The sequence below is a fragment of the Panthera uncia genome (assembly GCF_023721935.1).
Source record: "Panthera uncia isolate 11264 chromosome A1 unlocalized genomic scaffold, Puncia_PCG_1.0 HiC_scaffold_17, whole genome shotgun sequence".
NCBI classification, from domain to species: domain Eukaryota; kingdom Metazoa; phylum Chordata; class Mammalia; order Carnivora; family Felidae; genus Panthera; species Panthera uncia.
Window position 1 is genome coordinate 13842165 of NW_026057577.1, and position 10948 is coordinate 13853112.

General features: G+C 41.9%; 1 long non-coding RNA gene across 1 annotated transcript in view; it reads right to left on the reverse strand.

Moving 5' to 3' along the window:
* LOC125934842 (uncharacterized) overlaps nucleotides 1–10948 on the reverse strand; it is a 67946-nt gene that overhangs the window by 42238 nt on the left and 14760 nt on the right. The window contains exons 2-3 of the long non-coding RNA XR_007461540.1: nucleotides 3234–3352; nucleotides 1271–1402 (exon numbers count right to left, since the gene is read on the reverse strand). This is a non-coding gene — a long non-coding RNA (uncharacterized LOC125934842). The remainder of the gene's footprint in view (nucleotides 1–1270; nucleotides 1403–3233; nucleotides 3353–10948) is intronic.

Consider the following 10948-nt stretch of genomic DNA (forward strand, 5'->3'; position numbering starts at 1 on the left):
AAGATATGGCACCACCATACTTCTCCTTCCAACCTCAGGCGCAGAGATCTTCACTGAAGCTCTCAAGACTAAAACATCTAGTGTCTGGTCTACATGGGCATCCACATGGCCACCTCCATGAGAAATCCTGTATCCACAAAGGTATTGCTTTTCAGTGAAATCAGAACCCTACTACTAACTGAAACTATAAACCCCAACTCACTTCCCAGTGCTCAAGTATCCAGCCAATATCCCAGAATTCCTTCCATTTTCCCCTTGAGTCCTTTCCTTTCACATCACACAAATAAACAAAAAATTATTTGTATCTGTTTGGCCATAATAGTGTCTGATGGCTTGCGCTTATATATGGATAAACCCCAGGGCGTAGACATACAGAAACATCTGGGTTGTCTTTCTCTGGGGACAAATAAAAAATACAGGCGTTAGGACGGTCATAATGGTGACTGAGTGGGAGGAATTCAGCTAGCATTGGGTTCAGCAGACTGTGACATAAACCTCAAGATAACAATGGCCTTCAAAAGACTGATTTTTATTTTATCCCCCTTAAAGGAAATTCTGTGATAGCTCCCCGATCTGGTACAGAGGCTTCTATATGAACATTCCACCAGCTGTCTCAATGCCATCCCATGACCTAAGGCAACTGTTCACGCATTGACCATACAGAAGTAGGTAAAGGGGGTGTGCCACGTGTTGTTTTTTTGTTTTTTTTTTTAATTTTTATTAGTTTTTGAGAGAGACAGATAGAGATAGGCAGAGGAGCATAGAGAGAGGGAGACACAGAATCCAATGCAGGCTTCAGGCTCCAGGCTCCGAGTTGTCAGCACAGAGCCCTACACGGGGCTTGAACTCACGAACTGTTAGATCATGACCTGAGCCGAAGTCGGCCACTTAACCGACTGAGCCACCCAGGCGCCCTGCCACGTGTCTTTTAAGATTCCCTCAGGCGGCCATAATCTGCCATTACATCTCATTGGCCAGTACATAGTCACACTGTCAGGCTACTCATGATGGAAGCTAGAAAATGTAGTCTTTATCTCACATGACTAGGTTGTATATTGAGGAAGGCAATTAACAGTGTATTATGTCACAGAGAGTGAACACTCATTCTACTCTTTCATGATGGGTTGGCAGAAGTGAAAAACAAAGCTCAGAGTTTTCTCAGTAGGTCCTCAAGCTGGGTAATTTAAATATTGAAATACTGTACAGTGAAATATTGAAAAGTTGAAATATTAATAAATAATTCTTCGACTTTGCCAACCTTCAGACCCACCTTGACGCTCAGTTGCCATCTGTCCCTCCCTTTGGATCAAGATTAGGAAAAGAGACAAAGTCATTTGTCAGCAGGATCTTCTTTTTGTAAGTTCTTTTGTCATCTGACTTGGTGTCCAACAGGTGAATAGATCTTCACAAGATATATAAAAATTAAAGAATGGGATATAAGACAAGCTAAACTTAAACCAATCCCGATCAATTCTATGCAGGGTGGGCATGAGGCACCAAAGTCACAGAGTACATGACATTATCCTGTCTCCACCTCCACTCTCACCAAATTATAAGCATAAAGAACTTCCATTTTTTGTCGCATACCCCCCAGAATCTTCAATACAGCCAACACTCAATGGATCTTTGCTGCACTGAGTTGAAAATGGATAATAATGTAAACATACACAAGAACTTACATGAAAAGAAGATGATGAGGAGTTTAAAACACTTTTAAATCGATGGTAGGGGAGAAAAGAAAACTACATTTAAAGTCAGCATGCCCAGGTTCTACAACTGTCTTCATAGTTATTGCTAACCTGACCTGTTTCTCCCATGTGGACAATGCAGAACGTACCTTTGCCCCTGCACTCCTCCTCTGGGTTACAGTGTCAAATTAATATTTATTTCAAAATCCTGAACAAAATATTACTTGTATGTATTCTTCCTCCTACACCTACACAGCAAGCACACCAGAACAAGGACTCTTTGCAACTCAAGGGATAATGAAAAACAAAAGGTGGGGACGGAAGCGTGTACTGTGATGAAGAGCCTGACTCTAAGGCATTGGAGGACCTGCCAGTAAATCTCCCTGCAGCCATATAGACAACAGCCAGAGGCAGCAACCATGAATCACTCAGGTAAAGGCCTTCCATGGCAGCATCTAGGTAGGCTCCCTCTGCGTTGGCTCAGGGCCTCTGACCTGGTTGTTTTTCGCAAGTGTCATGATCATAATAAAGACGATAGGCAGAGATGTTCTCAGACAGCCTTGGAAGGCCCGTGAGTCATCCGGACAAACACTCTGACTTGAAAGGATGTTCTACCCACTGTTTAAACAATGGCCACACACATCCTACTTGAATAATCCATCAAATATGTTTTTGGAATGTCAGAATGTGGTTGGAATTAAAATTAAAATCCTACCACCAAGCCAGGCAAAAAGCTAGCCAATACTCTATCAGAATATTAAACTGCACTGCTGAGCTTTGAGAATCTATAGCAGGGTTTCTTATCAAGTCAGGGGATCTAGGGAAGGCTCTTCAGAAGAAGGGGCATTTGGTCTGAATCTAAAGAATTAAAACTCTCAACTAAAGAGGGAGAGATTTCCAGACAGGCAAAACAGCATGTGCTAAGGCCTTGTGGTAGCAAATAAGAGAGCTTACTTAAGGAACTGGAAAAGGGAAGGGGAAAAAAAAAAAAAAAAAGAGTGTGAATGGACCAGGAAGAGCAAAGAGAAGAGAAGTGTAAGACAGGGTTGAGGCGTTAGAGTATCAGTAAGGGTCTTTAGTTGTGAGAGCCACTAGAGTGTACTCTGCCTCATGCATAAAAAAAAAAAAAGAGGAAGACTGTTTGGAAAATAAACTAAAGAAATCACAAAGCTGAAGGATGTTCATAGGATTTGGTGCCACTCAGGTGACTGGTGATCTTATAAGCGTAGTTTATAAGTGTAGATCACAGTGAAATGGCTCGAAGGATAACCAGGAAGTAGGATGAAGGAAGCAGTGAGCACAGGGTGTCTTTTGGGAATTTTGGCTGTAAATGGGGAGGTCACTGAGAGTGACTTTGTCCAGGATAGAGATGCAGAATCCAGGAGGCTTTTTTATTTTGTTTTGCTTTTAAGATTGAGGAGTCTGGGCATATTTCAGTGCTAATGAAAGAGAGAGGATGACTACACAAGAGAGAATGAGTCATCTTGAGCACAGGCTTTTGAGAAGCAAAAGAAGGGGTAGCCTAAGTGGGAGAATTATCCTTACCAGGGTGGAGTGGCTCCACTAGCACATGCCAAGAAGAGAGGAAGGCCCCTTGCAGCGGTAGTGGAAAGACTCGGTTCCCAGCTGATGGCTTCCGTTTTGTCTCTGCAGTAGGTCATTTTCTGAGACAGGGGAAGGTAAGAGATGAATAAAAAGGATTAGGGAATTTGAAGAGAGTAGAGGGGGTTTTTAGAAAGTCATCGTAAGGACTGGGAGACTGAGGAGAAACACACACAGCAAAGATACCAGGCAGGGTGGAGCATCCACTGAGGGGCCAGCTTTAAATTCCCAACTATTGGATGTGATATTGTGTCCCGAGAAGGTCCTTTCGGTCAGAAGCCATCTCTGCATTCTGTGTAATCACATAGTGAGTGTTGGACAAATGTTCATGGTTTGTGTACTTTGTGACCTCAGTGCTAAGGACAGCTGTGCCTCCCTTAACTTGCTACTTTGTGTCTTAGGATCACAGTAGGTTCTGTAACATTTAAATCAATTGTTAGAAATGGGGACTAAGTTTGTAGCCCACCTACGGCAAGGTGCACACGTGCTTCAGCACCTGTGGCATATATTTGGGTAAGACATTACCCCTGACTTCATCTTCTCAATTTATTCGTGTTTTTCTCTTTTCCCCAACTTTCTCCTTTATGATCATATATTACCAGATAAGTAGGTTCTAGCCATCTTAAGTCCTGTTTGTGGAATGAAGGTACAAATAATCAATAAGTCAATAATAGAACAAAAAGTGTCACATGGAAGTTAATTTAAAAATAGCAACTGGGTGGCTCAGTCAGTTAAGTGTCCAACTTCAGCTCAGGTCATGATCTCCTGGTTCAAGGGTTCGAGTCCCACGTCAGGCTCTGTACTGACAGCTCAGAGCCTGGAGCCTGCTTCAGATTCTGTGTCTCCCTCTCTCCCTGCCCCTCCCCTGCTCATGCTCTTTCTCCCTCTCTCTCACAAAAATAAACGTTAATAATTTTTTAACAAAAATAAAAATATAATGATCATCACAGATACAGATATAGAAATAAAAATGTACACACATAGATACAGCAATGTTTGCTGATGATTCCTATGGAAACAAGGAACGTAAAACCTAGTGGAGAGTCTACTGTGGGAGATAAAAAGTAAGAATCTAACCATTTTGTGGAAAAGAAAAACATAGTTACCTCTTAACTGATTTCACGTGTTCTCTAAAACTAAAATATTTTTACTAATTTTCTTTAAGCTAACAGCAAGAAAAATTATCATTTACAATAAATGGTTTATTTGAAGTAGAAAGGATTTTCATTTCTTACAAATCGTTTATTGCTAATATTATAAAAGTTAATGAAAATATTTAAAAGAGTAGTCTCAAAACAACTAGTTTGGCTTTAAGAAAAGAATAGTCTCAAAACAACTACACTGGCTTTAGGAACACACTAATAATGGGGCACCTGGGTGGCTCAGTCAGTTAAGCATCCGACTTCGGCTCAGGTCATGGTCTCGTGGTTTGTGAGCTCGAGCCCCACATTTGGCTCTGTGTTGACAGCTCAGAGCCTGGAGCCTGCTTCAGATTCTGTGTCTCCCTCTCTCTCTCTGCCCCACCCCCCCCCAGGACTATCTCTCTCTTTCTCTCTCTAAAAATAAACTGAAGAAAAAAAAAAAAAAGAACACACTAATAATGAGACAGAGCATTCCTTCCTTTGTAGTCAAAAGAAAGAACCACAGAACTAACATCCCAAGTTCATGTGAAGGAGAATCAGACTGCCTAGGAGCCTGGATGCTCTCGGAAGTATGCAGGCAGGGAAAGAAAACCCCCTTCCCTAGCCCGTTTCACACTCTCACTACCCTTGACACTAAAAGACAAAGCCCAGTTAGGCCTTCTCTACCTACAGCCCAGGTCTCTGAATGCTCAGCTGCTTTTCAGGAACCTCAAATCCACTTCCAGATGCCAAAGCGTTCCCCTTAATGAAGCCCTTTCCAGTCCCTCAGGAATCATCCATTAGTCTTTGTTCCTTCTGGGCTTGCCACTAATTAAAAGACAAACAACAAACAAAAACTGCCATCAGACATACTGAAGTCCTCTACTCCACAGTTCTGCTTCAATAATCAGTGACTTTTGCAAGTTCCTTAGACAGTCTGAGCCTCAGTCTCCTTAGCTGTAAAGTGGGAGTAATAATTAGAGAAGATTCGTTTACACCTGCCCAGTGATAAAACGCCTGGGTTCTGATGGTCTTGGGCTCTGTCTTCTGCTTCAGGACCCAAATCATACCAGAAGTCCTGACTCAGTCACAGGTACCCATAAATCCCGTGACACAACCCCTACAGTATAGCGGTACCCATTAATGTAGTCCCTGTATATCAACAGTCAAGTGTTTCTGATACCCATTCTCTTGCTATTCCTTCCAAGAATCTGATTTCCTCATCTTCAGCTTATAGCAGATGGCTTTCACGGAAAAAGGGAAAAAGAAGAAACATTTCTGGGAGATAGGACTAAATGTTTCTGGTCAATTTTTGTACTATCTACAATAAAAGCATGGAGAGTGAGATCTTTTGAGGGCACACTACAAAATTAATTTTTAAGGATTTGATCAGCGATTACCCTGAGAATAAGAACATATTATGAATAATGAGGATAGTGACAAACTCCGGGCTGTTTCATTTTTATGATAACATGTATTACAATTGGTTCTGATTGACAAACCCCTTGAAGCATATAAACTCAATCAATTTACAGACAGATATTTTTTTCCAGGCTTTGTTTTTGAACATGAGTACTTTTTGCACTTGAATGATACACCAGCAAAGAAACAGATGCTAACCCATTTTACTTACATTAATTCAGAAAGGCTAAACTTCTCCTTAAATTTGTTAGAATTTTTTGTCTTAAGTTGGTAAACAAGAAAGTATCTTAGTAGGTTTGAGTTTGAAGAATGCCACACAAATCTAATTATTTACGTTATCCTTCATAACTTGGAAGATCACATCTTAGTGTTATCTCGAGACAACTTAGGTAAGAAGTACGTGTGCCTTGCCGTATAGGCTTCCCCCTTCCACTGGCTTTAAGCAAAGAGTTTGAAACCCTAGGAGATGGTAGGGCCACAAGACAAGAGAAGTCTGGGCCCCCAAATTACCAATGGACAAGTGTTAAGTGGCCAAAATTCTGCAGCTTATTTGTTTCAGCAGCTGTTACTCTAACCAATATGAGAGCTAAATTCCTTTTTTTAATTGTTTTTCATGTTTTGTTTATTTTTGAGAGGGAAACAGAGTGTGAAGAAGGGAGGGGTAGAGACAGAGGGAGACACAGAATCCGAAGCAGGCTCCTGGCTCTGAGCCATCAGCATAGAGCCCGACGTGGGGCTCAGATCCACAAACCATGAGGTCATGACCTGAGCCGAAGTCAGACACTCAACCGACTGAGCCATCCAGGCACTCCGAGAGCTACATTCCGAATGCACATACTTGCATGATTACAAATCTTTCTCTAACAGAGCTAAGATTGAGAACAAAATACAAGGGGGTGCCACTCAGGGCAAGATGTGGAGACAGTCCTGAATAAGCATCATATATGATGCTGATTAACTGCTGACTCCAACAATGGGATTCTTATACACAAGTGGCTCTCCATTTTTTCCCCACACTTCTGAAAACTAAGATAAATTTCCAGGCATAATGGGGGCTCTCAAGAAAAGTGACCAACAGGTAATAATGATTCCTCTTATGAGGAAGAGGAGAAATGCAGCCTGCCTCCACAACAGTCCCACTAGAATCCTTCCCTAGGCCGACTATAATACGTCCCCGCAGTCTTTTCTAACATCCAAAAATGCTCCCAGGAGATAGAGATCCCAGTAGTAATCAGAGAAATCTTACTTTTTTAATTTTTTTAATGTTTTATTTATTTTGAGAGAGAGAGAGAGAGAGAACGAGCGGGGAGGGGCAGAGAGAGAGGGAGACACAGAATCCGAAGCAGGCTCCAGGCTCTGAGCTGTCAGCAGAGAGCCCGACGCAGGGCTTGAACTCATGAACTGTGAGATGAGATCATGACCTGAGCCGAAGTTGGTCACTTAACCGACTGAGGAGCCTCGTGATCAGAGCGATCATGCTTCAAAACCCAGTAGGCAGCTTTATTTTGGTGAATATCAGCATAAAGGTATCATAAAGGGGTAATTTTAGGGGACATGCCTCCATTTGGCAATCAAAACATTCCTCCCTTTCTATATTTGCTTTGTATCTTTTCACTTTTTATTTCAAACTACTTATTTTAAGCCAGGACTATGAGAACCCTCTGACCATTTTCCTCTCATTAGAAAATTTCTTCAGCATCTGGTCTTACTAATTTGCTAGCCGTCTCTCCAGCCTCTGAACTTCAAAGAATCATATAAAAATACTTACCAAACTCCTGGAGGTGATCTTTTAAGAGGGGGAAGCTAATTGGACTGAGCCCTTTTGTTCCTAAACTTATATTTTAGACATATTTGACCAAATGGTCTTCAAACAAATAAAAAGTTGTCTCGTCACATTCATCATCATCAACAACAACAACAACAACAACAACTTAGGCAGAACAGAATTCTTGTTCATTTGAAAAAAGATCAGACCCATGAAAGAATCCAGGAAGAGACACAGGTATAAGCTTAGCTGTTAATTATCCCCTGGGTTGGTTGTGTTTTTTCTTTCGTTTTTCCCTGTGCAAGGATTTAAGACCCAGTGTTAGATATTTAGGGGCATATCACTCAGTTTACTAGAAATTCCTGAATTCTCTTTAATTAGAAGCCAGCAGGACATCACAAAGGCCATAACAACTTATATATGAAGAAAACAACTCTATTCTCATTATTTCCTGGGAAAGGGAAGGGTGGCATTGATAACAGAAGCCAACACTCCTAACTGTATCACTGGCTTCCTTTCACTGCCATGGGTAATACAACACCAGCTTTCTTTTCTCCTTCCCTCTGTTGAATGTAAATGCAGGTTAATAAGCATATGGAGTGTCTACTTTATGAAAGGCCATAGAAATTCAAAAATGAGAAAGTCCTGTTCTCAGCTTTCATGGGGCTTCTGCTCCAGGGTTATAGATGCAATAAAACAGATTAGATGTGGGATGATGAAAAAGTTCTGGAGATAAGTAGTGGTGCTGTTGCACAAGAGTATAAATATACTTTGCGCCACTGAACTCTGCACTTAAAAATAGTAAAGATGGTTAATTCTATGTGATGTATATTTTAGCACACATAGAAAAAGCAAAGGAATAGAAACTCTCTCCTCCCCTTCTTCTGTCAGAGGTAGAATGAATCAAAATAAATCAAATGGCACCAGGACCATTCCTTGGACAAGGAAGAAGCATGAAAAGCCAGTGTGTGGGTTTCTCCCATAGGGATGCTATCAGGCCCAGGCAGGCGGTAAAGATTCAAATCTTGGGGGGACTCATTGTGGGTCATGTATCATTCTGGAGCGGAAAGTCAGAGTCATGCCAGCAGGGAAATGTTCCTCCCTGGAGATATACATGACTACATTATTATCACTGAGGAAAGTTAATTAATGGTTATGAAAACCATGCTCCCTCTATAGGTGACCCAGTAAAGGCATCAACTGGGCTCTTGCTCTCCCAGAGGTGTAAGGCCCAGTCATACAGGTACCCTGTGCTCAGAAGGGTCCCTGTGTTTGGTTTAGTGCTCTGTCGTCACCATCTGGAAAATCCTGGTAGTTTTTTCAACAAGAGCTCCCACATTATCACTCTATACTAGGCTCAGCAAATGAGGTAGGTCACCAGTCCTACAGAGCAGGAAGGACACAGCCTCTTCCTCCTGAGCCTGTGTGAAGGGCAGCGAATAAGGGTAATGCTCAAAAGGATGCAGTCTGGGGCACCTGGGTGGCTCAGTCAGTTAAGCGTCAGCTTTGGCTTAGGTTATAACCTCTCGATTCATGAGGTTAAGCCCAGCATTGGTCAGCATGGAGCTGTCAGCATGGAGCCTGCTTGGGATTCTCTCTCTCTCTCTCTCTCTCTCTCTCTCTCTCTTTCTCTCTCTCTGCCTCTCCCCCACTCATGCTCTTTCTCAAAATAAATAAAATTAAAAAGAATTAAAATAAGGATGCAGTCTAAGACATTTCTCAAATTGCAGGAAGCCAAAAGGAATTCAGGGAGAGACATCTCCCATAGAAAGGAGTTGTCCTCTTAGACCAAGGAACCCAGAGAAAGGGCTGCATGATAGAGCGCGTATGAGCACAATGTGGTGCAATATGAAACTGGTCAGGGGTAGAGGCAGGATACATAGGTCATAACTTGAAATGCCTTCCCTTGAGGAGGACAAGACAGCATTTGAGTTAACTAGAACTTTGACCTTTACAGTCTTTCTTAGAATACTCAACCCCTCAAAAAAAAAAAAAAAAGGCTTATATATTGATATTAGAATGCATCACCTAAGTCTGATGGAGATGGTGGGGCAATGGCTAGAATAGGCAAGTTGATTTGGCTGCTTTCTTTCTGAGCTCCAGTGGAGAAAGTCATTGGTGCTGACCTCTCTATCGCCTCACACCTCAGGCGTGCAGGAGGCTTTCTGAAGTAACAGAGTCTCCCACAATGCAGGTGCCCCCGAAATTTCACAACTCACCCAACTGTACTAAAGACAGGCCCATGAGAAGAATAAAGAACCCAAGGTTACCCCCTACCCCATGTTGTGTTGAAAACCAGATTATCTCATTATTACATAATTCTTATCTCTTTCTGTACTGTTTGAAATTTTTATCATACATACATACACACACACACATACACACACACATACACACACACACACACACACACACACACACACACACACACTGGCTTATTGTGGAATATCAACTCATTACGACATAAACCTGATTTTTTTTTTTTTGCCAGTAACTATTCCCAGATGTCTTATGTAAGTAATGTCTTCCTTTATATTATCTTGACCTAAATCCATAAGTTTTCAGACATTCTGACTTAATACAAACAGTATCCTTTGGGTCTATAAAGCTCAGCCCTATTTAGTCTAAAATTTTAATATTGCATTGATTCCAGTCTCTTCTATCTAACCCACCCCCATCCCAAGCACATGCCACAGCTTTGACTTGACTGACCTGACACGGATGGATGGGGGCCGCGTGGTCTTTTACATTTCCCCTTTCCCCCTCATATACCCACTGCTGCTTCCTTCCCTGTCAGGGTAGGGCTGAGGTGGTAAGAAAAAGAACAACAACAACAAAAAATACCCTCTTAACTGGGCCGGGTCACCTTCCTGCTGTTCTCCCTCATTGTATACACACTACTGCTGGCTGGTGTGGACAGGTGGTGTCTCCAAAATGGTCCGCTCGTAAAAAGCGCACTGGCCCCATCCGATTGTCCCCAGTTCTCTGGAAAAGCAGACATCCAAAAAGGGATTAAAAGTGAAAGTCACCCTTTTTGTATTTCCCCCTTTTTTTTAAGACAAGAATTCTTCTGGAACCACCACTTGGCCTGGCAAAAAGAAAGCATCTCCTCCGCAGAAAGGGAACAGAGGGAGAGCTTGTCTTTTCCTTGGGGTAGAGCTAGTTTCTGTATTTGTTTCTATCTCACACCCGAGGGGAGGTAGCTGAACCACCTATTGGCTTTGCTCTGAACCAAGAGTGTGAGATTTAGTCATTATTCTGGGACAACTGGAAGCCTGGTGGTTGTATCTGTAATACCATTATTAACATAACATAACATAACATAACATAACATAACATAACATAACATA